The sequence below is a fragment of the Podarcis cretensis genome, assembly GCF_951804945.1.
Source record: "Podarcis cretensis genome assembly, chromosome: 7".
Taxonomy (NCBI): Eukaryota; Metazoa; Chordata; class Lepidosauria; order Squamata; family Lacertidae; genus Podarcis; species Podarcis cretensis.
In genome coordinates, this window is record NC_137176.1 from 68,254,021 (window position 1) to 68,279,477 (window position 25,457).

The 25,457-nt window shown below is 47.3% G+C and overlaps 1 long non-coding RNA gene across 1 annotated transcript; it reads right to left on the bottom strand.

The window, feature by feature from the left end:
- Positions 1-1,309: 1,309 nt before the first annotated feature.
- Positions 1,310-25,457, bottom strand: LOC307220737. Its single transcript, XR_013841067.1, has 3 exons — positions 24,489-25,457; positions 18,327-18,415; positions 1,310-1,467 (listed from the first exon to the last, which is right to left on the bottom strand). It is a non-coding gene; the product is annotated as an uncharacterized lncRNA (long non-coding RNA).

Genomic DNA, 25,457 nt, shown 5'->3' on the forward strand with positions numbered 1-25,457 from the left:
GCTGCGGAGCCAGACGAGGCGGCCTGCAGCGTCCGGGGTAGCGAGCCCGTGCAACAAAAGGAAGGCAGCGAGAAGGAGAAGCAGAGAATAGGAGAGCTGGGGAAGGAAGAGGAGGAGAAGGGGTGCGCGGAACGAAATGTGGAGAGAGGTGGGGGGAGGGAGAGGGATGGCCCAAGTGGAAAAATACAAGAGAAGTTGGGCAAGGTGCGGGGAAAGAGCCTGGAAATGCACAGCCCTCGTTTATTGCCACCCTCTCGTCTTCAGAAGAATACCCAGTTCCCACCCCGGGGACGGGGGAACATGAAGGGAGCCGAGGAGACGGCATTCTGACCAAAGTGCCAGACCACTTTGGAAAGTCCCCTGCACGCAAGTGTCTCCACACAATTTTTCCACCCTGTTTTGACCAAGAGAGAGAGAAGGCATGCTCAATTTGGAAGTGAGCAAGGTCTTGAAGTATTCGGAACACACACACTTGCACCCATGCACCCCAATTATTCAGGGCCTGATGTTAAGTATGTTTTTCTACAAGCCATTTGCAGCAATACCACAATATATTTTGATGCCTGGGACTGAAAATCCAGTGGTTAAAAATAATGGAGTAGGAGTTATTTGGGTGCCCATTAATGAGACCCCCCCCCAGAACTGTCAGCTAAGGCTGAATATCTTGGCAAACCCTTGCAAAAGGAGTTCTGTAGCACTAAATCAAAAGCCTGCATTTCCTTCATGCATGTGTCCTAGATGTGTACACTGGCTGGTGTGGCCTACCATCTCACTCCCGCAGGGATAACTCTTAGTATTTGAAAGCCCTGTATAACCCAAGAGGGTTGTGGCCAAGGAATGAAACTTATTCATGTCTGTTTCGTTCTGGTTTGGGTTCAGCTGTGACTTAAGGTCTTTCACTTTGGTTCATGCCAACAAAGTTCCTCACATTGGGACTCTGCTGGTCTAAATGGCAAGCTTTTTGTAAAACAACTAACTCCCTCTCAAGTGTATGCTAGTATATAAAAGTGGGGACTGCAGTAATAGGTTGCAGTGTGTTTCCAACTCCTCTAACAGGAATACTCCTTTTCAGGGCTCTAACTGGTGTGGAACAGGAGCCTTGTAGTCCTGTTTGTGATTTGCAGAGAAGGTAAAGATTAAAGTGTTGGCGTGGGGGGCGGGGAGAGAAGGGAAAATTACATTGAAGTATATTCAGAATTAAAAGGAGGCGATTTGAAGATGGGGAATAGGATTGGGTAGGAGAGCTATATTTGTGATGCAACAAGTTGCAGATGTGATGAGAAAATAAAATAATACTACTTGATACATGTTATTTTGATGCAGTAGGTTTTTTTGTTTTTTGTTTAAATGTAGAGAAATATTACTGTGTAAGTACAGTCCACCAAGGAACGTATGCAGAAGTCCAGTTGACAAGAAAGCAAATGGCAACTCGGGCAGGAGAAAATTCTTGTGCTTTGCAGCCAAAGTCTGCAGGGAAGAAAGAGAAAGCAAGAAAGGGGTCATATAAGGACACTCAATATAGGTTTTTGCTTCCTCTTTTATAAAAAAGTGGAAAGCTAAGGGCAATTTTTCTAGAGTTAGTTTCCTGGTTTGCTTGCATGGTGTTTACATGTCCTTTTGTTCATCCTACAGTTTTCGATACATTTTCCAATCACTTTTGAAACCACAGAAGACTGTTGTCAGGGACTCAGCGGGAGCGCAGGGAGGAGAGGAGATGGAAAGCGAGGGGGAGCAATCCGAGGGCAGCGTAGGAGAATATGACAGCAGCTCGATAGATTCCATGAGCCTCTCCAGCGAATCGGAAGATTCACAGAAGGGGGCGCCGATGGGCAGGACAAGGGGCGACCCAAGGGGGACACCCCAGAAGCAAGGGGCCAGCGGGGACTCCCAGAGCAGCAGTTGCAAATCAGGACCAGCTTCCCCACCAGAGCGTAGTGGGGGGGAGGAGTTCCAGGTGTCAGAGCCCACACATGCACCACCAGCGAGAGAAGATGAGTCAGGGTGGACCACGCCTCCATCAGAGAGCGAGTTAACGGTTAAGAGGAAAGTTGCAGGCTGGGCGCGCGCGCCAAGTTCAAAGGTACAGGCGAGCGGCACAGAAGGTAGCCCGGATAGGGAACCAGGTCCTAAAGCCCGCCGGAAGGAGGGGCAAGAATCGTCAGGATCAGCGTCAGAGGAGTCCAGGAAGGATGAGACCCTAGCGGGCAGGAGGACCCAGAGGAGAAAGGAATTTAGGAAGAGGTGGAGCAAAGCGAGAGTCTTAAACTGGTGTGGAGGGGGAGGAGACTCAGACAGGACTTCGCCGGTCTAAGGTCGGGACGTAGAGCTGCACGCTGCGGCTTTAAAATGGAGACTGAATCTCAATAAAGACTTTTGTACATAACTACAGCCTAGCGTTGGTCCTCTGTGAGCTGGGACCTGGAGGCAGCTCTGACAGTAAGTCCTGTCTCGGATTTCAAAGAACCTCGCAACGTGAGAGGACGCAGCGAGGGGCGAAGATTGGTGCTTCGCGAGCTCACAAAAGCAGCACAAGATGACTACAGAAGAACGACTGGCAGCTTTGCAAGAAGCAGTGGTACAACTTAACGCAGAAATACGAGCGGCAAGGAGGAGAGAAGAGGAATCAGATGCTGTCTGCAAGGATCTGCAAAACAGGTTGGAAATGTTGACTAAACAGGGGCCACCGGCAGCCAAATCCGAAGGGATCGGGCTCGGGAAGAGAGGGGGGAGCCTGGTGTCGCATTTCGATGGGAGTCTGCAGCAATATCCTAACTTCAGAGCAGACGTAGTTTTTGCGCTAAAGTTGCTGGAGAAGGACTTTAGAGATGAGCAGGAGAAAGTAGGCTTCATACTAACGCATCTCCATGGAGAAGCTAAAGCGTGGTTGCGCAATCTGTGGAGAGATAATGATCCAGCCCTCCAAAACGCAAAAGCCTTCATTAAGGCGATGGACGCTTGTTTTTTATCAGAGATAGATGTGGATGTCGCTAGAAGAGAGATTCACGGTCTGAAACAAGGCAGAGCCACTGTAAGGCAATATCATTCCCGCTTTTTTGCATTGGTCAACGCGCTGGGATGGGAAAAGGACTCAGCGTCCGTCAGGGACCTGTTCTGGGAGGGGCTCAACGGGGCTGTGAAAGACGAAATCGCAAGGGGGGAGAGGCCACGGAGCACTCAAGAAGTGGTCCAGAAGGCGCTGACGATTGGGGTGCGGCTGGAAGAACGTCCCTGGAGCAAAGATGAAGGGCGTTGGGGACGCACGCCAGCAAGGGCACCTCCTTTCTTTCCCAGAGACTCAGCGCGCGCTCAATCCACGCCTCCACTGGGAGGGGGAGAGGAGCCGATGGAGATAGGTGGTGCCAAGGCTCAGTCAGCGACCAGAGCCCTCACACCAGGAGCAGCCAAGGTGAAGCCTCCTAGAGGGAACAGGAAGTGTTACATCTGCGAAAGTGCTCAGCATATGGCAAAAGAGTGCCCCCAGAGGCTCCACAAGCACAATGCAGCCTCAGCAAAAGTAACAGAAGCAGTTCAGCAGAGGGAACCGCAGCAGGGAAACGACGAAGTCTGGCTGGAAGCAGAGCCGCTGGGGCCCAGCCAGACGAATCAGTAAAGCAGTCCCCAGGAATCTTACAGCCCACAGACCCCCTCCCGCCCAAACCAGTGGTGCAGCTCACCGCAACACTCCAGCTTCCCAATGGGCTCACCATGGAAGTGCCTATTACCATTGACTCTGGTAGCAATGCAGACTTTATGGGGGTGGATTTCATCAAGCAACATAGCATAGCGCTCCTGCCTGCCACGATGCCCCTGAAAGTAGTGACAGTCGATGGAAGAGAATTGCTGGGGGGACAGGTGGTACAGCAAACGCCGCCAATGGTGATGCGCATTGGAAATCACCGCGAAGTCATCAGCTTCAACGTCACCCAACTGTCAGACACGCCCATAGTGTTGGGCATGAGCTGGTTGGACAGGCACAGCCCGGCATTGGCATGGTACCAGCGTAAATTGACCTTCTGCTCCTCCTACTGCTCAGAACATTGCATCATGACTAACCAGGAGGACGAGGGGCAAGAGGATGACCCACAGCTACAACTGGGCATGCTGCAAGCGGTACCCGACAAGTACAAGGCGTTTTTGGAGGTCTTCTGCGAGAAGGAAGCGGACAAGCTGCCTCCCCACAGACCCTACGACTGCAAGATTGACCTCCTGCCGGGGGCAACGCTGCCGACCGGAAAACTGTACTCCATGTCTGAAGACGAACTGCAAGAGCTCAGGGAGTTCATAGATCACAATTTGAAGCGGGGATTCATCCGAGAATCCAAAGCAGTGGGGGGCAGTCCTGTGTTCTTTGTGAAGAAGAAGGACACGCCCCAGAAGAGGCTTGTAGTTGATTTCAGAATTTTAAATTCGAAAACCAAGCCCACGGCTTTCCCGATGCCCAAGATCGACGACTTGCTCGCGACGGTGAGGAAGGGACGCATCTTCACCAAGCTGGATCTACGAGGGGCGTACAATCTTATACGCATGCGGGAGGGCGACGAGTGGAAGACGGCCATGTTCACGCCCTTGGGCACCTATGAGTATAGGGTTATGCCCTTCGGTTTACAAAATGGCTCCCACTGCTTCCAAGCATTCATGCATCACGTGTTAGCGGGGCTCCTCTACAAGAAGTGTGTCTGCTTCCTGGACGACATTCTGATCTTCTCGGAATCGCAGGAGGCTCACGAGGGAGATGTCAAGGAAGTCCTGCAAAGACTACGGGAGCACAGGCTTTACGCCAAGCTGGAGAAATGCCAGTTCGACATGACGGAGGTGGATTTCCTGGGCTACAAGCTGTCCGACAAGGGAATCGCCATGGACAGTGCCAAGGTACGATCAGTACTGGACTGGAAGAGCCCGCGCAATCGGAAGGAGGTCCAGAGGTTTGTCGGCTTTGCTAACTTTTATCGCAAGTTCATCAAGGGTTTCGCTATGCAGACGGCGGCCATCACGGACACCCTCAGCTCCAAGAAGAAGAAGTTCATCTGGACGGAGCAGGCGGAGCAGTCCTTTCAGAAACTCAAGCGTCTTTTTGCTTCCGAGGAACAACTGCTGCATGTGAACCCCAGCAAGCCCATGAGGGTGGAGACGGATGCCTCCGACAGAGCCGTGGGGGCAGTCCTGTTGCAGCGAGACCCGCAAGGGGATTGGAGGCCGTGTGCTTTCTACTCCAGGAAACTCAGCAAGTCGGAGCAGAACTACACCATCTGGGACAGAGAGTTGCTGGCCATTCATGCAGCATTCAAGGCGTGGCGGCACTTCCTCATCGGAGCCAAACACACGGTGCAAGTTCGCACGGACCATAAGAACCTGGAGTACTGGCGCACGGCGCGGTTCCTGAACCAGAGACACATCCGCTGGGCGGAGTTCTTTGCGGATTTCGACTTCAGGATAGAATATATCCCCGGAGACAACAACGTCATGGCTGATGCGCTATCCAGGAAGCCGCAGTATCTGGAGGAAGCAGCACCGGTAGCGGCCAAACACATTTTCGCACCCAAGGCGTGGGCATGCGCTTCTGCCACAGTAGACCTGGAAGCGATACGGCGCGAGCTGCTAACAGATTCCTTCGCGCGCTCCAAGATGGAGGAGGTGCGCAGCGGCACGGCAAAGGACGACGAGTTCCAGATACGCGACGGACTGCTCCTCCGCAAGGGGGCCATCTACGTACCGGGAGATGAACTCCGCGCGACAGTACTGCAACAGCTACACGACGCACCCAGCGCCGGACATTTCGGCAAGGAAAAGACAGTGGAATTAGTAGCCAGAGACTTTTGGTGGCCCAAGATGCGGGGAGAAGTCGCGGATTACGTCACGAGGTGCGACACCTGCCAAAGGGCCAAGCCAGTACACAGACCGCCGGCGGGACTGTTAGAACCGCTACAGACCCCGTCCGAACCGTGGGAGAGGGTAGCCTTGGACTTTGTCACTGACCTGCCCAGCTCGAGGGGCAAAACAGCAGTACTCGTGGTAGTCGACATGTTCACCAAGATGGCGCACTTCATTCCTTGCGCGAAGGTGGCCACAGCGGAACAGACAGCCAAGCTGTTCATAGACCACGTGTTCAAGGTGCACGGCCTGCCACGGTCTATCCTGTCCGACAGGGGGCGCCAGTTCATCTCGAGTTTCTGGCGGAAGCTGATGGGAATCCTGAACGTCAAGGTCAACCTAGCGTCGGCAAGACACCCGCAGACCAACGGACAAGCGGAGAGGGTCAACGCCGTCATGCAGCAGTACCTGAGATGTTACGCCAACCAGCAGCCCTCGACCTGGGTGGACTATCTGCCCCTGGCCGAGTTTGCCTACAACAACACACAACACGTGTCCACGGGGGTGACACCGTTTTTTGCCAACCACGGGCGACATCCCAGGACCTTCCCGGGCTTAGAGAAAGAGGGGGAGGGGGAGCCACAGGGAGCTGAGGCATTGGCAGAGGAGTTACAGGAGGTCCATGAACAGCTCCGTAGACAGTTAGACCTAGCAAAACACGTATACAAGATGCAAGCAGACAAACACAGAAGAGTGGGGGAGGACATACGGGTAGGGGACTGGGTCTGGTTAGCGGCCCAGGCAGTGCCGGCCAGATCCTTAGCTAAGAAGAAGCTAGGACACAAGCAGTTGGGCCCTTACCTAGTCGAGGCACAGATCAACCCAGTGGCTTTCCGTTTGACACTACCGGAGGGTTCCAGAATGCACCCGGTCTTTCATAGATCGGTGCTAACGCCCTACAAGGCACCTCACAGGTTTCAGGAGCCAGGAACAGCTCCCAGTCCGCTTAGAGATGCACCCATGACAGGGGGGTCGCCGAGGGCGGGGCCACTCAACGAGGTGACGGAGATTTTGGACTCGAGATGGGGGGAAGAGGGCGTCGAATATCTCATCGCAAGGGAAGGTGCCCCGGCCAGCGCCAACAGCTGGGTGCCGTACTATGCGGTGGAGGAGCACTACCTCAAAGACGAGTTCCACGCACTCTTCCCACACAGGCCCATGCCGGAGGATTATTTTGATGAATATCTTTTCACCCCCACACTCTCAGCCAGTACGTTTCAGGGGTTCTCCTCGGCTGAGGAGACGGTTCCAGGCACTACCTCGCCGGAGGGGTCGGTCTCAGACTTGGGTGCGGAGCGCTCTTATTGGTGGGACACTCAACCCGAGGAGGAGTGGCGCAGGAGACTGCTCAGAGGGCACTGGCACGCAGACTACCCAGAGGAAATGGGGGAACAAGGGGGCATGGACGGGTTGGGGGAGGATCCTGGTTTCGAGCACGCCGGCAACGAGATGGAAGCGGAGGAGAGCGACGTCGATGTACCCGTCACGGACTGGCAGCATGCCAGGGGGGAAGACCGGTATCCGGCAGGCACCCCCATAGCATTGGAGCACCCGGAACCCACGCCAGAAGAGGGGGAGGGGGGAAGGGGGGGCTTCGAGGGGGGGATGGATGTCAGGGACTCAGCGGGAGCGCAGGGAGGAGAGGAGATGGAAAGCGAGGGGGAGCAATCCGAGGGCAGCGTAGGAGAATATGACAGCAGCTCGATAGATTCCATGAGCCTCTCCAGCGAATCGGAAGATTCACAGAAGGGGGCGCCGATGGGCAGGACAAGGGGCGACCCAAGGGGGACACCCCAGAAGCAAGGGGCCAGCGGGGACTCCCAGAGCAGCAGTTGCAAATCAGGACCAGCTTCCCCACCAGAGCGTAGTGGGGGGGAGGAGTTCCAGGTGTCAGAGCCCACACATGCACCACCAGCGAGAGAAGATGAGTCAGGGTGGACCACGCCTCCATCAGAGAGCGAGTTAACGGTTAAGAGGAAAGTTGCAGGCTGGGCGCGCGCGCCAAGTTCAAAGGTACAGGCGAGCGGCACAGAAGGTAGCCCGGATAGGGAACCAGGTCCTAAAGCCCGCCGGAAGGAGGGGCAAGAATCGTCAGGATCAGCGTCAGAGGAGTCCAGGAAGGATGAGACCCTAGCGGGCAGGAGGACCCAGAGGAGAAAGGAATTTAGGAAGAGGTGGAGCAAAGCGAGAGTCTTAAACTGGTGTGGAGGGGGAGGAGACTCAGACAGGACTTCGCCGGTCTAAGGTCGGGACGTAGAGCTGCACGCTGCGGCTTTAAAATGGAGACTGAATCTCAATAAAGACTTTTGTACATAACTACAGCCTAGCGTTGGTCCTCTGTGAGCTGGGACCTGGAGGCAGCTCTGACAACTGTGTTTTTTAAAAAAATTAAAAAGTGGATTCTCTCTGTAGCACTAAGTAGCACATCCCATCAGCACAAGGATTTCTACTTGTGCAGTGGAATGCCTCCCCTCCCTTCTCCCTGCACACCCTTAAATCTGTACTGGGTTTCTCCCCAACCTTTCAGAGCAGATGGGCGGGGGGGGGGGGAGTACGTGGGGAAAGGAGAAGGGAAGGTTCATTGTGCAAGCAGAGATCCTTGCACTGTCGGAACTCAGTAGTATATTGCCCAGTGGATTTGTTGCAGTTGGATGACAGAGTGCTTCAGTCCACTTTAATTTCATAAACCTAGTGCTCTGGTATGTGCTTAACTCTCTACTGCAGAATATTGATGGTCTGGTGACCTCCTCGGGTAGCTTCCCATGTACAGTAATAGCTTCTGAGTCTCCAGCTCTTGTGCTGGTAAGCCTCTTGTCCAGGAAGAGAGAGAACCATGAAGAGACATGTCTGAGATAAGGAGGCTATTCCTGCAGAACAGAGGCAATGATGTGATTTATAGCTTTTCAGTTTGCATTATATGTGGCTGGTGCAGATGTGGAAATTCATCCTACATCTGCAAAACAACAACAACAACAACATCCAAAGCATGCAAAATCTAGAGCAGCTCCAAAAGGGAATCTTTAGGCCCAAACATAACTGCTGCCTTTTTCTTCTTCAGGAAACCTTGCATGTTCTATCTGACTGGCCAGAGAAACAGGTTTGGTGGGTCCTGTGAGGTGATGTAGTGACTTAATTAGACCAAATTGCATCTAATCAATCTGTGAACTCCTCCCTGCTCCCTGTGAGCTGTTGTTATACAGTAGAGAGGATGCAGGGCTTAAGAGACATCACACCAAATCCTTGGTTAGCCAAAACCTTGGTTACCCTGAGTGGTAAGCCACCAGGTTTCAGCTCCTCCTACCTCACAGGGGTGCTGTGAGGATTAATATTATAGAACACCTTTTGCAAATAGGTCCGATAACCTGCCGCCCCTGGTCTCTGAGCTGCCTCCCCACCCCAGAGAAAGGTGCCTTCTCACACTGCACCACAGGGGTCTGGGAAGAGGATTCCCCAGTCTTACTGGCCCAACAGAGACTGGCCAAAGGTGAACATGAGGCCAACACCTTACCTTGGGAGGCAGCAGCAGGTGCTGTTGGGCCTGCAAGGTGGAATGACTCTCAGTTTCCAGGCAGGCTTTGAACACAGCAAGCACAAGAAAGGCCAACACAGCGCTGGCCTCACACTTGCCTGTCCATTCCCAACAGCAAGGGCTGGCGGACTGGCTGGCTCAGCTCCCTTGCCCGCTTGCTTGCTTACTCCAAGGCTGCCTCAGCTCCTGGCAACCAGCACCCTCTGGTCAGCCCCAGAGGCAACATTTGCCTGTGGAACTTGTAGCCAGGGCTGCTGCAGCAAACAGCTGTGCAAGCCTTTGGGAGGCAGAGACGCAAGATCACATCAGAGGAGGGAGGGAAGGAAAGAGGGACAGAGGCCAGTGTTGCCTGTGGTACCCCAACCATCATTCAAGGCACCCCAGGGTGCCATGGCACACTGGTTGAAAACCACTGTCATAATAAATGGGCAGCCTAATTCTATGCACGCTAAAGGTAAAGGTAAAGGGACCCCTGACCATTAGGTCCAGTTGTGACCGACTCTGGGGTTGCGGCGCTCATCTCGCTTTATTGGCTGAGGGAGCCGGCATACAGCTTCTGGGTCATGTGGCCAGCATGACTAAGCCGCTTCTGGTGAACCAGAGCAGGGCACGGAAACGTGTTTACCTTCCTACTGGAGCGGTACCTATTTATCTACTTGCACTGCGTGCTTCCAAACTGCTAGGTTGGCAGGAGCTGGGACTGAACAATGGGAGCTCACTCCGTTGCAGGGATTCGAGCCACCAACCTTCTGATTGGCAAGTCCTAGGCTCTGTGGTTTAACCCACAGTGCCACCCACATCCCTGCGTGCTTACTCAGACACAAATCCAACTGAATTCAATGGGACTTACTCCCAAGTAAGTATTATAGGAGAATACAGCCTTTACTCAGCTGTAGCAGCAGTAGTAACTGCTACATCACTTAAGGCTGAATTTCCATTTCTATTCCGATGTAGTAACAGTGTTCTCTTAACTTTACCTGGTGTCACAGTGATCTACTTGAATGCTAAAAATCTTTTTTGAGTGCTATTGAAGAAGACTGAAACAAATATAGGACAAAGCATTTAGGAGGTCGCTTTGCAGTTTTGCTGGTAGGAACAAACTAAGATTAAACACCACATTTTAAAAGACAGTTCATTTTAAGAAATGACCTGACCTGGTAACTTGAGATTTTGCCTTCAGGCCTCTTTGCTCCAGAGCTGCAGTTCTTTCTCTGTATTTGCCTCTGCTATCAACAATCTATACATATATTTATTTATTGTTTTATTGTATGTTAGGAAATTAGAACCATATCCAGTCCCTTTATTAATAACAGAAGATCATTGACATTGGCTTCAACCATGTTGGCATCCGTCTGTCTCAGGAGACAACGGAGTGCATGTCCAGGGGTGAAGTCAAAGAGCTGCGTCATCAGCACTGAAGTGACCTCCCTGGGATGCAAGCCTGGGCAGTGTGTATGGAGGTCCTGGGATGTCCAGACGACAAGACCCCCCCCCCTTCGGCCTCACTGATGTGGTCCAGAGGAAAGCAGAGGAAAGCAGAGCAATGCGTTTGACACCAGCTTGGCCACAGGAGTTGCTGGAAGAAGGTGTACAATGCCCCATCCAGCTGCCTTAGGGACTCCACTCCACTCTTACGGTGACAATATTAGCAGCTTCTCTGCTCACAAGTCTTAGATTCCAAGTTGGGTATTCAAAATGCAATCCAGGAGACTTTTTAGTCAATGTGCCTAGTGAGACGTACTAGCAGGTACCCCCAAGCAGGACAGTATTATACATCTAAAGCACATTACTTTCCCGAAGGACTAAACTGTCGGGGCCTAAATTGTTAAGGGTGCTGCCATTTGTAGCTCTGTAATCTACAGTTTCCAGGATTCTTTGGCGGAACCCATGTGCTTTCAATGTATGGGTTGTATACCGTCTTATACCCTGTGCGTGCGCATCTCTACAGTCTGCTCCAATATGTGCATTTTTCAGTCCCTTTCTTCCTGCCTATTTGGGGATGATTACCCTTGAAAAGGGACGCAGGTGGCGCTGTGGGTTAAAGCCTCAGTGCCTAGGACTTGCCGATCGAAAGGTCGGCGGTTCGGATCCCTGCGGCGGGGTGCGCTCCCACTGCTCGGTCCCAGCGCCTGCCAACCTAGCAGTTCGAAAGCATCTCCGGGTGCAAGTAGATAAATAGGGACCGCTTACCAGCGGGAAGGTAAACGGCGTTTCCATGTGCGGCTCTGGCTCGCCAGAGCAGCGATGTCACACTGGCCACGTGACCCGGAAGTGTCTCCGGACAGCGCTGGCCCCTGGCCTCTTAAGTGAGATGGGCGCACAACCCCAGAGTCTGTCAAGACTGGCCCGTACGGGCAGGGGTACCTTTACCTTTTACTTTACCCTTGAAAAGCCAGGGCTGACACACTGATAGTGCGCAATCTCCGGACAACACCACCACCATCCCCACTTAAAAAACTCCAACAACCTTGGAAGTGATGACATCCACACCACAAAAATAAAAAAGCAACTCTGCTCTTGACCACACCTGTCTTTGTCAAAAGAATGCAAAGTAGTTTGCTGTTGATGCAGAAGTAGGCTAGAACACAGAAAGGGAGTGGTTTGAAGTTCAATGAAACATAATAATAAAATAGCAGCTAGCAGAAGGGCAGCATTTTTGGAACGCAGTAAGTGGCCTTATACAAGAGCAGAGTATTTACCCATTTAGCCCAGTATTGTCTACTTCTGATGGGCAGCTGCTCTTGGGCGGTCTCGGGTTACAGGACTTTCCCATAACCTGCTACCTGATCCTTTGAACTGGAGACGCCAGGATAAGACCCAGGACCTTCCAAGCATGTGCTCTACAACAGAGCTAGGCTCCTCCTTATTTAAAAATATACATACTACAGGAAATGGTGCAGGGAAAGGGAAAGGAGAGTTCCACAGCATCACATTACTCATTGTAAAGTTTTAATAGCTGCCTAAGAGCAAGAGGCCAAGGCGCATACCTAAGTTCAGTCAGGAGCTCATTCCCTGACTACATGGACTGCTCCAACAGGGCACACTGTTTAACATGTATTTGTGGTGTTCACTATGTGGTTCTGCTGCCTCTGTGACACAGGGGCTGGTGGTGGCACATGGCCTGCTTCTCTAAGAAGGTGACAGTGGCTTGTGCCGTCAGCTCAACCTGGTGCTGTTGTTGCAGCTACCCATAGATATGGACATTGTTGGGACTGGCAGGGGGTGAGCCAGAGGATACAATGTGGAGACAGTGCCTCTCTGGCACTGCCCCATAAGTCCATACTGCTGTGGAGATCTTTGGTTGTGATGCTACTTGCCCCAGTTCTCCCCTGTGGACTATCATGCTGATTGCGTACTCTGGCCTCAGGCCCATCCAGTACACATGCCACCAGCTGACCCCCCAGGCAACACAGAAATCTCTCCTACTGCTTTCTGTCACCTTGGCCTTATGCCCCTACTGTGCCCCACTGCCTAGGTCTGCTCCAGGACCCACTGCTGAGCATGCCCCACATGGCCTGAGTTCTGTCCCACCCTGCGTCCCCCACCCCTTGGCCTCCCACCAGTATTGTGGTTGCAATATCCAGAGAGCATTATTATGGTTGGCAAGTAAAGCAGTTTCCTGGATAAAGCCCAGCCTTCCCCATGTTCCAGCCTTCTGGCTGGTGCAGGTGTAACAGGTAGGTTCACATACAGTTCCTCATATTTATGGGCACAAACTGCTGGATAATATTTTCTGATGCTGCTGTGAGCTTTGTCCTTCTAAAGGCAACATGTTTATCCAAGTCATACAGAAGACACTCTCTCTTGGCACATCCTCATCGTGGACATGAATCAGCAGTCCAGACATCTATTTCTCTCTCATTTCATCATATACGTATTGGGAAATAAAGGAGATAATGATCTGAGCTTTCCACTGTGTACATTACATTAAGTTTTTGGCTACAGGGGTATTTGCATATTGCCCTTTAAGTGTGGTAGATTAGACAATTACCAAGGAGTCTACTTGGAAACCAGGATATCTGGATTTAGTGCAGTTAAACATTTCCTGTGTAATTGTAGCAGGTTGATGCCCCAAATTGCTCAGGAGAAAGGGGATAGCCACCATTACCCAGCTTGATCTGGGCATAGAGGCAATCCAATTCCAATATTGTGGCTTCCTTCCCATTAAAAGTGGCCATGTGAACAGAATGTGACATCACTGACATGCAGAGTTTGCTGGAGCTCTTAATCCACAGATTGTAATGATCTGTCCCATTTTTAGCAGGATTACTTCAGCAGACCTCTGGTGCCAATGTTCGAATCATTAGAAATTACCTCAGCAGGCCCTCACTGGGAAAATGTCCAGTGGGACTTAAGAGGGTAAATGGCGCTCTGAGGAACCAGTATGTCCATCAGAATGCAATTGCCTCAGAAAAGCGGTTGTCAGCCTGTGTGCCAATAAATAAATGGTATGTGTCTCCTCAAGGTTAACTAGAGCCAGTCCTACCATTAGGCAAAATGAGGCAGCCATCAAATGAGACAGCAGATGCTAGGGGCTGGCAGCAGTAATTCCTCATGGGTAAATGTGGCGCCCCCTCCCCAAAAAGAAGGGAGGGTGGAACAAAGCATGCACAAACCCATAGAATACGCAGTACAGATATTGACCTCTGGCTCCACCTCAGTGATTTGGGTTTGGGGGACCATATAGGTAGAGAAAACAGGCAGCACGCTAGTGTGGATTATATATGCTCTACCTATTGATCTAGAATAAAATATTATTTTAAGCCCAATTTTGTGCAACTTGACCTGGAAGGGAGGACACACCATTTCCTACTTGACTTTAGGCAGCAAAATATATTGGACCCACGCTGAGATAAAAGTGTTTTAGGTCTCTCAGCATGTATCATTTCAAGGTTCTCATTTGAAAATGCCCCATACATACTCCATGTGTAAATTTATAATCTCTGAGAGAAGGCAAGAGAAAAACCTGCAACATGTCTGGACATGACTTCTGATGGTGAGAAGGTGGGGCTTTAGAATTCTGCATCTCTTTTGACCCCTTTCCAGGATAAACAGAAGCAAACTGAATTATGATAAAGCAATAAAAATGCAGGTGTATTTAATTTGTATAATATACAGTGGTACCTCGGGTTACAAACACCTTGGGTTACAGACACTTCAGGTTACAAACTCCGCTAACCTGGAAGTAGTACCTCGGGTTAAGAACTTGGCCCCAGGATGAGAACGGAAATCATGCGGCGGCTGCACAGCAGCAGTGGGAGGCCCCATTTAGCGAAAGCGCACCTCAGGTTAAGAACAGTTTCAGGTTAAGAACAGACCTCCGGAACGGATTACCGTAAGTTTGTAACCAGAGGTACCACTGTATAGAGAATGCCCAGCTATGTGTCATTCCCTGATGCAAACTGAATTATGATAAAGCAAGAAAAATGCAGATGTATTTAATTTGTATAATATATAAAGAGTGCCCATCTGTGTGTCGTTCCCTGATGCAAAATGGGCACAGATTTTGTTCTAAAGTACAGAGACTATTGAGGCTTACGTGAATCCTTATCAAGTCATATTCAAAGAGGCAAAGAGGGGAAGGCATGGTAGAAGAAATTCTGCCCAAGATGGCTGCCTGAAGGTGGATTTTATGACCATACACAATAAGTTGGACTGTTGGTCCAGCAAGCTCAGTGTCATCCACACAGAATGGCAGCAGATCAGCAGTGTTTCAGAGTTTTTCCTACGCTTAATGGAAAATGTCAGTGGTTGAACCTTGGACTTTTTGCATACAAAAGATATATTCTGCTACTGAACTACACCCCTTGTAGCCAATGCCTTTTCTGATCAACTTAAGTTAATATGTGATGACGGAAACCAACATTACTGAGACAGGGAATTTTGCCTTGGCAGACAGGAGTGGATTTATTTTATTTTATGTCTGGCTGGTGTTACTTTGATTTCCAGCTGCTGCATAGTAGTAAAGGTCTGCACTATGTCTGGTATTTCAGGGAATACACCTGGGGAGGTCACAACTTGTACTTCTGGAATGACAAGATCAACTCTCTCTTGTCTGTCTGTCAAAATTTGCCAGTACAGAAGGTGGTTTTTTTGGTCAAACTGAAAATAACTGTTCTGTCCAAACTGAAAATCTATGTAATGCAAAGTTGTATAGTGGAAAATTTTGAGCTGCCTGCTGGAGCTCGTCATTTCAGCCTTCACAGCCACAATCCCAAGGAAAGTATAAAATGCAGGCCCAGCTGGGTCCATCAACCCTACCCAAAAAGAGCAGCAGTGCATAACATAATGCCAAATCTATGGCATGACTTCAATTCTGATGCGTAGTTTCATATGAACGTAAGACAAGCCAGCTAGATGAGGCCAATGGTCCATCTAGGCCACCATCCTGTTCTCACAGTGGCTGATCAGATGCCCATAGGAAGCCCACAAGCAGGACATAAGTGCAACAGCACTCTGCCCCCCAGAGATACCCAGCAGTGGAGGTAGAACATAGCTATCATGACTAGTAGCCATTTTCTGGGAATACACTCAACTGCATTCAGTGGCGCCTTGTTTTGGCTGCATACATCTGTCTTGTAAACCACCGCTTTAACAAGAGATCTTCAGGCAGGTGAAATGCAACCCTTGGCTTTTCATTAGATATACAAATAAGTGTCACCATTTAAACTGTGAGCATTAAGGAGGATCTACCCCCCCCCTGCTTCATTAGTTTTCTTAGGATGCTTGATTGTCACTTTTTTCAGACAGAATGCAATTTCATACCAGCAGATTCAGCTCACACAGTTAAAGTGGGCTTGATGCTTTTTGTGCAACAAACTTGCTTCCAACCCTCCCTCCCCCCCCCTATATTTTTATTTTTTGCAATATGGAAAGTGATGGGAAAATGCACTGGAAATGGTAGGGAACAATTGCTTGTGATGTAAATTCCCCATAAATGAATCAGAACAATTGTTCAATAAACAGTTGGACTTTGCATAACCTCCCCACAAACTTTGCGCAAACAAATCAGGGTGAACGCTCAATAAACAGGTTATCTGGAAGTGACCTTATTCTCAGACTTTCTCCATTCAATTAAAGCAAAACCTGAATGCCTCATTCACTTGTCAGAGCAAGGAGTCTATAGATTAACCTGGCACTCCAGCCGATGACATCACCACTCCTTGCTCTGAAAACATCTGAGAGCCGCACTCCTCTGCATTCCCTTCTACTATAACCACTAATGCAGTGAAACTGCGTACAGTACTGTATATGCTTGTGCATCTTGAACATGAATTTGTTCAAGGAATCCGTACTTCTGTACAAGTTCTAGAAGAGCCACATTCCGAGAGCTGGAGCCAGCCATAAGATTTTCCTTTTCTGCCTTGAAACCTCTCCAGCATATATTGAGGTAGCCTTTGGAATTCTGAACAGCCCCACGATTCAGTCAAGAAAGAAATGCATTTACAGAAGGGCACTCTTGACTGTATGGAATATTTGACAATATCTGAGTGCAATCAAATAATAGCAGGTCAATTGGGCTGGCATGCTGACCCTAGACGGCTTCCAATCCATTCATTGTATACGATTGATCTGGGAGTGACTTATGGCCCACCACAGTGGAGCTGTCAAGTCTAATAAGCGAGCAAAGCCATCTGACTGCACTGCTGAAGACAAATGGTTTGCACCTAGTAGGCAGGCTGTCATTCAAGTTTTTACTGGAGATAATAATGGAACTAAGGCTTGAACCCATAATGCACCAGGGTTATTTTCCATGCCTTTAGTAGGAATCAATACATTGTGACAGAAGTATTTTGCAATTGAAGTCTTGCAGGGTGCTCTGCCACAAATCCTTCCTGGACAGCTTTTGGAGCTGTGCTTAATGCTAGTTTAGCCAGAGAATTCACACAAGCTAAAATAATGCCAAAAGCATTGTGATTTTTCCTGGACAACACAGAATTTCAGCACTCAGGAAATTTTTATACACAAAGTTTGGATTCTATTCCCCTAATTGGTCTTAATGTTGACAAAAATGTATCACCTATTGGACCAGCTCCAGCATTGCGCAGGCCCCATGTAAAGTGCTCTCTGGTGGGCCCGGTATTACATTGGGCTTATCTGATAGTGGCAACAACAGCAGTACTCCAGACTGGGGCAGAGGGCTATGAGTTGCTGTTTGAATTTCCCACAATGCCCAGGAACCTCAGTAATGCTATTGCAGGGAACTTAAAATAGAGTCTAGCCAACTCAGCAGTGTGAAATGGGGAGCCCTGAGGCAGGCAGGCGTCAGCTCTGGTGGGGCCTGCTACTTTAGGATGGCAGGTGCCCACATCAGGTTTGCATCTATTTTTCTTCTTCATTAACAGAATTCACATGTGGAGCAAAGAAAGCTTCTTAGTGTCTCAAGTGAAACATACGTGAATGAAAACAACCACCACATTAGAGTCAGTATGTTATGGTTGGCTCCCTACTTTCTAGTTTCTTCACCCACCCTTTAGTCTCTACTGTTCATTGGGTAAGTTGTCAAGTTTATTAAACAGATCACTCCACTTTCAGAGAAAGAAGATAAATTCCAGGGCTCCTTAATAGTTCAGGGAATTTCCATGCAAGCACATTCCACAGCTGGGAGGAGAGAGAGCTGGGCTAGACAGAGAGAGAGAGAGAGCTATCACTGCAACAAAGGAAGGGTACCTTACATGACCACTTTGTGAGTAACTGTACTATCATACTGCTCTTTGCATGCTGCTTTTCAAAACCAAAAAAAGCCAAAGCAGCTCACAGTCAAGAGGTTACATATGAAAAATATCAGAAAACACCATCAAAATCCTGTTATTAAAATTGCATGTTAAAGAAATTAAAAATCTGAAACTATCACATACTGGGGTTGTGGTTAGAGTGCTGGACTAGGATGAGGGAGATCTGGCTTCAAATCCCCCATTCAGCTACGTACTTTGAGCCAGGCACTCTCTCTCATCTTAAGCTCCCCTACAGGGTTGTTGGGAGGTTAACATGTGGACAATGTACACCACCCTGAGATCCCTGGAGGAAAGGTAGGATATATAAATGTAATAAATAACACAATCAAATCTCAAAAGTGACCCCATTCCCCACTTTCTCCATCACATCAGATCCATCACACAAATCGGCCTCCAAATCTCCAGCTGTTCTCTGGCCTCAGCTTATAGCAGCAGAGGGTGTGTGTGTGTGTGTGTGTGAGAGAGAGAGAGAGAGAGACAGACAGACAGACAGACAGACAGACAGACAATCCCCCCTCAGCCCTGTTCAGTTCAGATGCTTACCCCTGCTTTTCTCACTAACAGGCTTGGAGTAAAACAGCTGTTCCCAGAGTCACTGCTCAGATGAGAGGGCCAACTCCTCCCAGTTTCTTGCAATGGTCTTCACTAACACAGGCTAGCAGCCACTGGCAAGCCAACCTGCTTAGGCACAAACAGGAGGTGCCAAACACTCAAAAAGTGGTCGGTTGCAATAGAGTTCCTCAGTCAACCCTGCTCCCCACTGCCTAAAATGAGCAAAGAAACTCATACGTCTACTGGTTCAATCAGTTTGGTCTAACTCACTCTAAATAATAACAAAGCATACAGACTCCAGTTGCCGAATTGTACCTTAAAATGAATGCTTTTGCAATATTGCTCATGTGGATACCAAACACTATTTCCGTGAAATGTGTTTGATATATTTACAGCTGTTTTTCTTTTACCTATACAGTGGTACCTCGGGTTACATACGCTTCAGGTTACATACGCTTCAGGTTACAGACTCTGCTAACCCAGAAATATTACCTCTGGTTAAGAACTTTGCTTCAGGATGAGAACAGAAATTGTGCTCCGGTGGCACATCAGCAACAGGACGCCCCATTAGCTAAAGTGGTGCTTCAGGTTAAGAACAGCTTCAGGTTAAGAACGGACCTCCGGAACGAATTAAGTACTTAACCCGAGATACCACTGTATATTATTGATTGGTTTACGGTTCTTGTGAGCTGCTTTGAGCATCGGTTGGAAAAGTGGCTTATAAATTAACTTGATGATGCTTGGCGACTTCTTAATTCATGTTACTTAAGTTGCCCTTCAGACAAAAACATGTTTGAATTATTTTCTATACAGATGGCTTCCATGCAAGAGCAAAGTAATGTCTGAACAAATCCAAAATCCTCCTGTGGATTCATTCTCTGCATTTATATACATTCTAAAAACGGGTGGGGGAGAGAAGAAAAATAGATATGGTCCAAGAGGATTCGAAGACTTTTTAGCTTGGGTGCCCAGAATAAACACTGACAAATTGAAATGGCGGTGTGGCCAGAAAACTCTTATTGTGGATACTAAAAGTTGTGTATGCACAGGTGGGAGTTTCCAGCTGTTTCCCCCACACCCAGCCAAGCAGACAAACCAATTTTCAGTTACAGATAGGTAGCCGTGTTGGTCTGCCATAGTCAAAACAAAATAAAAGAAAAAAATTCCTTCCAGTAGCACCTTAAAGACCAACTAATTAGTTGGTCTTTAAGGTGCTACTGGAAGGAATTTTTTTCTTTTATTTTGTTTAAACCACATTTTCGACTTGCATGTTTAAAACAGTTTGCAGTGTTCCAAATCTAAACCAAGATAACTAGCTGCTTAAAGGATTATTTTTTTCCTGCTGCTGCATCTCTTTTGTGCACAACTGATGTGTTTACAAGTTGACTACAGTAGACTCTTAACATTCTGATAAAACAGTTGTGTTTTTTTTTAAAAAACACAGCAGCAACAACAACCCACAAAATTCTAATCACCGGCTTATGTGCAGTGGGCATGGATCAGTTTCATCCAGAATGGTAGTTCATAGTACACACACTGTAGGTTATTGTTAACACATGCACATTGTGGCCACGTTGTTACAAAGAAAGGTAAAAAGTTTAGGATCATAATTTACCATGGTGAAAACACAGACTATTCACTGTACATGCTAGGACTGTTGCAAACCCCAGAGATTTCAGTCTTGCACTGCCAACTTGTTTGGCACTTTCTCTAGATGTGAGGCTACAAAATATCATGCTTTTCCCACACAAAAGAGGTTGCAGAAGAATTCTGTATTTTTTGAGGTAGGCCAGAATACATTTTGGGAATGGTGATGCTTTCCCGTCTTTTCTGGTTCCACAGATGTCCTATATGTTCTTTCTGTAAACTGCTTTGAGGTGGGTTTTTTAAAAAAACAATCATGAAGTAAATTTTATAAGAATTTTTTTTTTAGAAAAACACTGAATACCTAATAGTTTTGGCAGATTCCCAGTCAGATTGGGAAATAGTCATTGTGTACACACACTCATATAAACATAGCATAGGGAGGCTGATGGGATTTTCTTTTCCTGTGTAGCCCAAGTCAGTGAACTGGAATAAACAATCATTGACAGCCTAGAGTCTCTCTCTTGAACACATGCATTGTGATGGAAGATTTTTAGAAAACCCTTTTTTGGAATGAAGTTTTTCTCTATGTGCATATTTTAGGCTTGCAGTCCGTTGTGCTCAATTGTGCTTACTTTCGAGTAGATATATATATATATATATAGTTGCACTGTTAAACACACATTTTAAAGAAATAAAAATTCAGCTGTTGTGTACATTTTTTGTTTTTGTTTTTTTGAAGATCATTTTGGAATGATCTTTGGGAAGATCATTCAGGTTGAACCTACAGAAAAGTAAATAAACACTATTCTTCCTGGATATACTCACAACCTATACTTTGTCTGTTCCAGATGCCAGGATGAAAAGACCCAGCTGCCTCCAGGTGCCTCCAGACCACTGAGGTTTCATTGGTGCTTTAATACTGTATTTATGGTCCTATTTAGCAGTATTTTTTTATGATTTTGCTGTTATCATCATGTGAACCACCCTGGTAATTTCTAAACTGAACTGTGGTACAGTATGTATATTTATAAATCATATTAAAATGTATTTTTAATAGGTTGGGGGCAATTCAGATGATACCCATGGGTTCTTTCCAACACTATGATCCTGTGACTGCTAGAATCTACAAAAGGAAACCTGGTGAAACAGTCCGACTAGATCCTTTGTTAAGCTAACCAGTTAAGTCCTGCCATTTGCATGTCCAAAGAGGTTGCCCTGTTGCCATAGAGACAAATGGATAGGTCTTTTCCCACTTCACCTGGCTGGTCATCAGAACAATAAGCCAAGGGACTGTACTGCTGCTTCACTGTGACCCATCTCTCCTCCCTAGGAGAGTTCATTCATTTATTCATGATTTGGCTGTTGGGGCAAAGAAGGAATAGGAAACTTCCTTTCCATAAACTTCCTTAAGTACACTTATTATAGAACTGAAGCCAGAGTACTTCAGGAAAACGACCTTTATCTTATTGTGCAGGTAAGTTGACTGTGTAGTGCCCTTAAATGCTCAAAATGTCCTATAGGGCTCTCTGAATGGATTTGTATACTTCAGTGTCTCTAGCTGTTTTTGGACTACAGTTCCCATGATCCCTTACTACTGGTCCTGCTAGCTAGGGATGGTGGGAGTTGTAGTTCAAAAACTGATAGGCGACCCAAGTTTGGGAAACACTGGTATACATGAAAGCACTATTATCTGACTTGGCAGCAAAGATATTTATAGTCAGCGAATCTTTTCAGAATGCTTGGTCTCCCTCTGTCCACTTTAATATGAACTATAATATGGATTGATAAATGTATGTCATTTTACCGTACATTAAAGCAGGGAAGGGAGAGGAGAGCTGTGGCTCTTTAGAGGTTGTTGGGACTCCAGTTTCCACCAGTCTCAGCCAGTAGTCAGGGATGACCAGATTTGTAGCTTAGCATCTTCATGGCCACAGGTTCCCCACCTCAGATAGATAGATAGATAGATAGATAGATAGATAGATATGTGCGCCTTTTTGCAAAAACACACCTGTTTAATTTCTGTGTGTCAAGCTACTTTTTCTGTGTGTCAAGCTACTGTTTCTGTGTGTCAAGCTACTGTTAAAGGCACAGGCCTTAAACAGTTGGCAACCTTATACAAGTTATGCGGAATCACTGCACTGCCTGTTTGCATAAGAGCTCAAATAATGCCTTTAGGGCCTGATGCAGTGGCCATAAAAATCAATGGCAGGAATATCTCAGAATGTTTTTTTCTGAAAATAGCCTTACCTTAACATGAAGTTTGGCCTACAGTTAAGGAGAGTTGAGGGTGGAGAAACAAGTAGGTGGAGCCTTTCTGGACAATGGATATAAATCTTTCCCCATCATTTCCTGTTGAATTTCTGCCAATATATTTGTGCTCTCATCAACATTGCTTTGTGTTTCATCACACTGTTTGTTACGTACATTTAAGGTTTAATGGTCACAATCCCTCCTCTTTGAATTTCATTTCCTATGGACCTCACTGCTTGTCTATTTCCCTCTCCCCTCACACACACCCCCTCACCTGTCAACTTAGAATAACACCATGCATTTGATGAAGTGGACTCTAGTCTACAAAAGCTTATGCCGTAACACATTTGTCACTCTTTAAGGTGACATTGGATTTTTTGCTGGTTTTTGCTTTTTACGCAGTTAAAGACTCTTTTCTTCTTTATTTTTTAAAAGGAAGCATTAACCATGATCCATTTTCAATTGTCCATTAAGCAGTGCCTCCTGACTGTGAAACAATTAACCTTTATTCGAGGGGGACACAGCTGTGTGTGGAATCTGCTTCTCCGTTCCATTGGACACCTGTTTCCATTACATTTATTACCATCCCTGCAGAGTTGCAACAACTAGATTGCTGTGGACAGAACTTCTCTGATTCCCATAAAGGCAACATTAACAGAGGCAAGCTGGCCAGGAAGACAAGCAGCTTATTCTGCTAAAGATTGTACATACATTCCTGTTGGCTGAGGAGCAGACAGCTGTTTTATGGTTTAAAAGGGCTGGTATTACTCCACCTGATCTGTTTTGCTTCACCCTCACACACCCCAACATCCACACCTGTATGAGTTTATTTTGTATTTCCAATATTTTCTAGAATCTTCTCTCCAGCTCATATAAAGGACTTGCCCTTGGCCAGAGTTGGAAACTGAAAGGGGAAAGGGGAATCACTGTGTGTTGTCTAATCCATGGGTAGGCAAATTAAGGCCCGGGGGCTGGATCTGGACCAATTGCCTTATAAATCTGGCCCGCTGACGGTCCAGGAATCAGCATGTTTTTACATGAGTAGAATGTGTCCTTTTATTTAAAATGCATCTCTGGGTTATTTGTGGGGCCTGCCTGGTGTTTTAACATGAGTAGAATGTGTGCTTTTATTTAAAATGCATCTCTGGGTTATTTGTGGGGCATAGGAATTCATTCATCCCCCCCCCAAAAAAATATAGTCTGGCCCCCCACAAGCTCTGAGGGACAGTGGACTGGCCCCCTGCTGAAAAAGTTTGCTGCCCCCTGATCTAATCCAAGTAGAAGAGACAATGAGAAACACTTGACTTCTGGACAGAGGTGCCAACTTGCGCCAAAGATTGAGAGTCCGGTTGACATCACACATGCGTCATGTGACGTCACATGGCATTTTGGGAGGAGCCAGGGGACGAAGCCAAAAGCAGTGGCCATTGGCTCCTTTTCTCTCATGATCAGCAGCCTTCCATGGCAGAAGGAGCAGCAGCTGGCCACTGAAGCAGTGCTTGGCCTCCTCCACCCCCTGAAGTAAGGGGACACTGGGGTGGCAGCCCAATGAGCCTGCCTGGAGCAAGTCTATGGGAGGGACATTTATTCTTCCAGATCTGGACTAAAGAAGTGCCACTGATGGGATGTGCCCACAGCGTGGAAGAGACCTGTGTGTTCCTTCCCTGTTCCACTGACATCCCATCCTTTACTCTGTCCTGCTTTAGGCATTTTGCCACTATGACAGCGTAGAATTTTGCATTCTGATGGTGTATTTGCTTATTCAGTTCAAAAAAATTCTTCCATAAAATTTATACACCTGAAAGCGGTTTGCAAAAGATAAAATCAGTAAGGTCAATTAAAAGATACAACCCTATTTTAAAACATACAATCATTAAATTACCAAAACATTGGTAGCAGCGCACCCACCAAATCCTATTGTCCCTTAGCCAGCACATCACTAGTACACTGCGATCCTGTGCACTTACCTGAGAGTAAGCTTGTTCATCAAACATTAGTAGAACAACTGCTGGGTTGCAGTGTTGTTTTATGCTTAAGGCACTCTGGTAGTTTCAGCAGAAGAGAGGCCAATAAACAATTTAAAGAAATAAAACAGAAAGACATTTAATAAGCTCCCTGCAAAAGAAGGAAAGGCCATTTTTAATATTTTCTTTTTCATTCATTAGTACAGTGACACACCAGATCTATACACACAGAGAGAGATTTTACCTTTAACCCCCCTGGTTAAAACTGGTCCTCAGCCAAAGTTTTAGTGGGCTGATCTAACAATTAAAACTTGCAGTTTTACTTCCAGGGATTTTAGCAAACACCAGTAGTGTAGCTGTGGCAAAATCAGGAATGCACTGTTAAGGCAGAAGTGGCAGCTTGGGAAAGGTGTTAGGCAAAATGCTCTTCAGAGTCAAGCCTTCCCTTGTGGCTTAATTTAAAGCATTAGCAGTGAAACCTGAAAAAGTGAAAGCAGCAAATATTAAATTGTAAATAACAGGCAGACTGTGGTGTAAGCAGATGTAATTGCCAGACTCACAAGGACAGCAAACATCGTCCCGCTATCAGAACAAACTCAGCTGTTAATGGTGCTGCCAGGTCAAAATACACCACAGTATCTGAAATGGAGGGCCTGTGTATAGACTTAGCATGAACATATTGTACTTGAGCTGGAACAAAGATACCGTTTTCTAGATCTCTGAGTAATAAACAGAAGGTGATGTACACATGCAGCTTCTATAGGTAAAGTAGAACACAAGTTCTATGTAAAGAATCAGAGTTAATGCAAAGCTATAAAGTCCACAGAAGACGTTATTAAAAATAACACAGATTGTCATCATCTGAAATTTTTTTAATTTTTTTTTTTTTTTTACATACAGCATTACTTTTCCCTTTCCCTTTTTGTTTTTAGTCTGAGAATTCACCAGTTAGTTATAGGAAGAAGAGAGAGT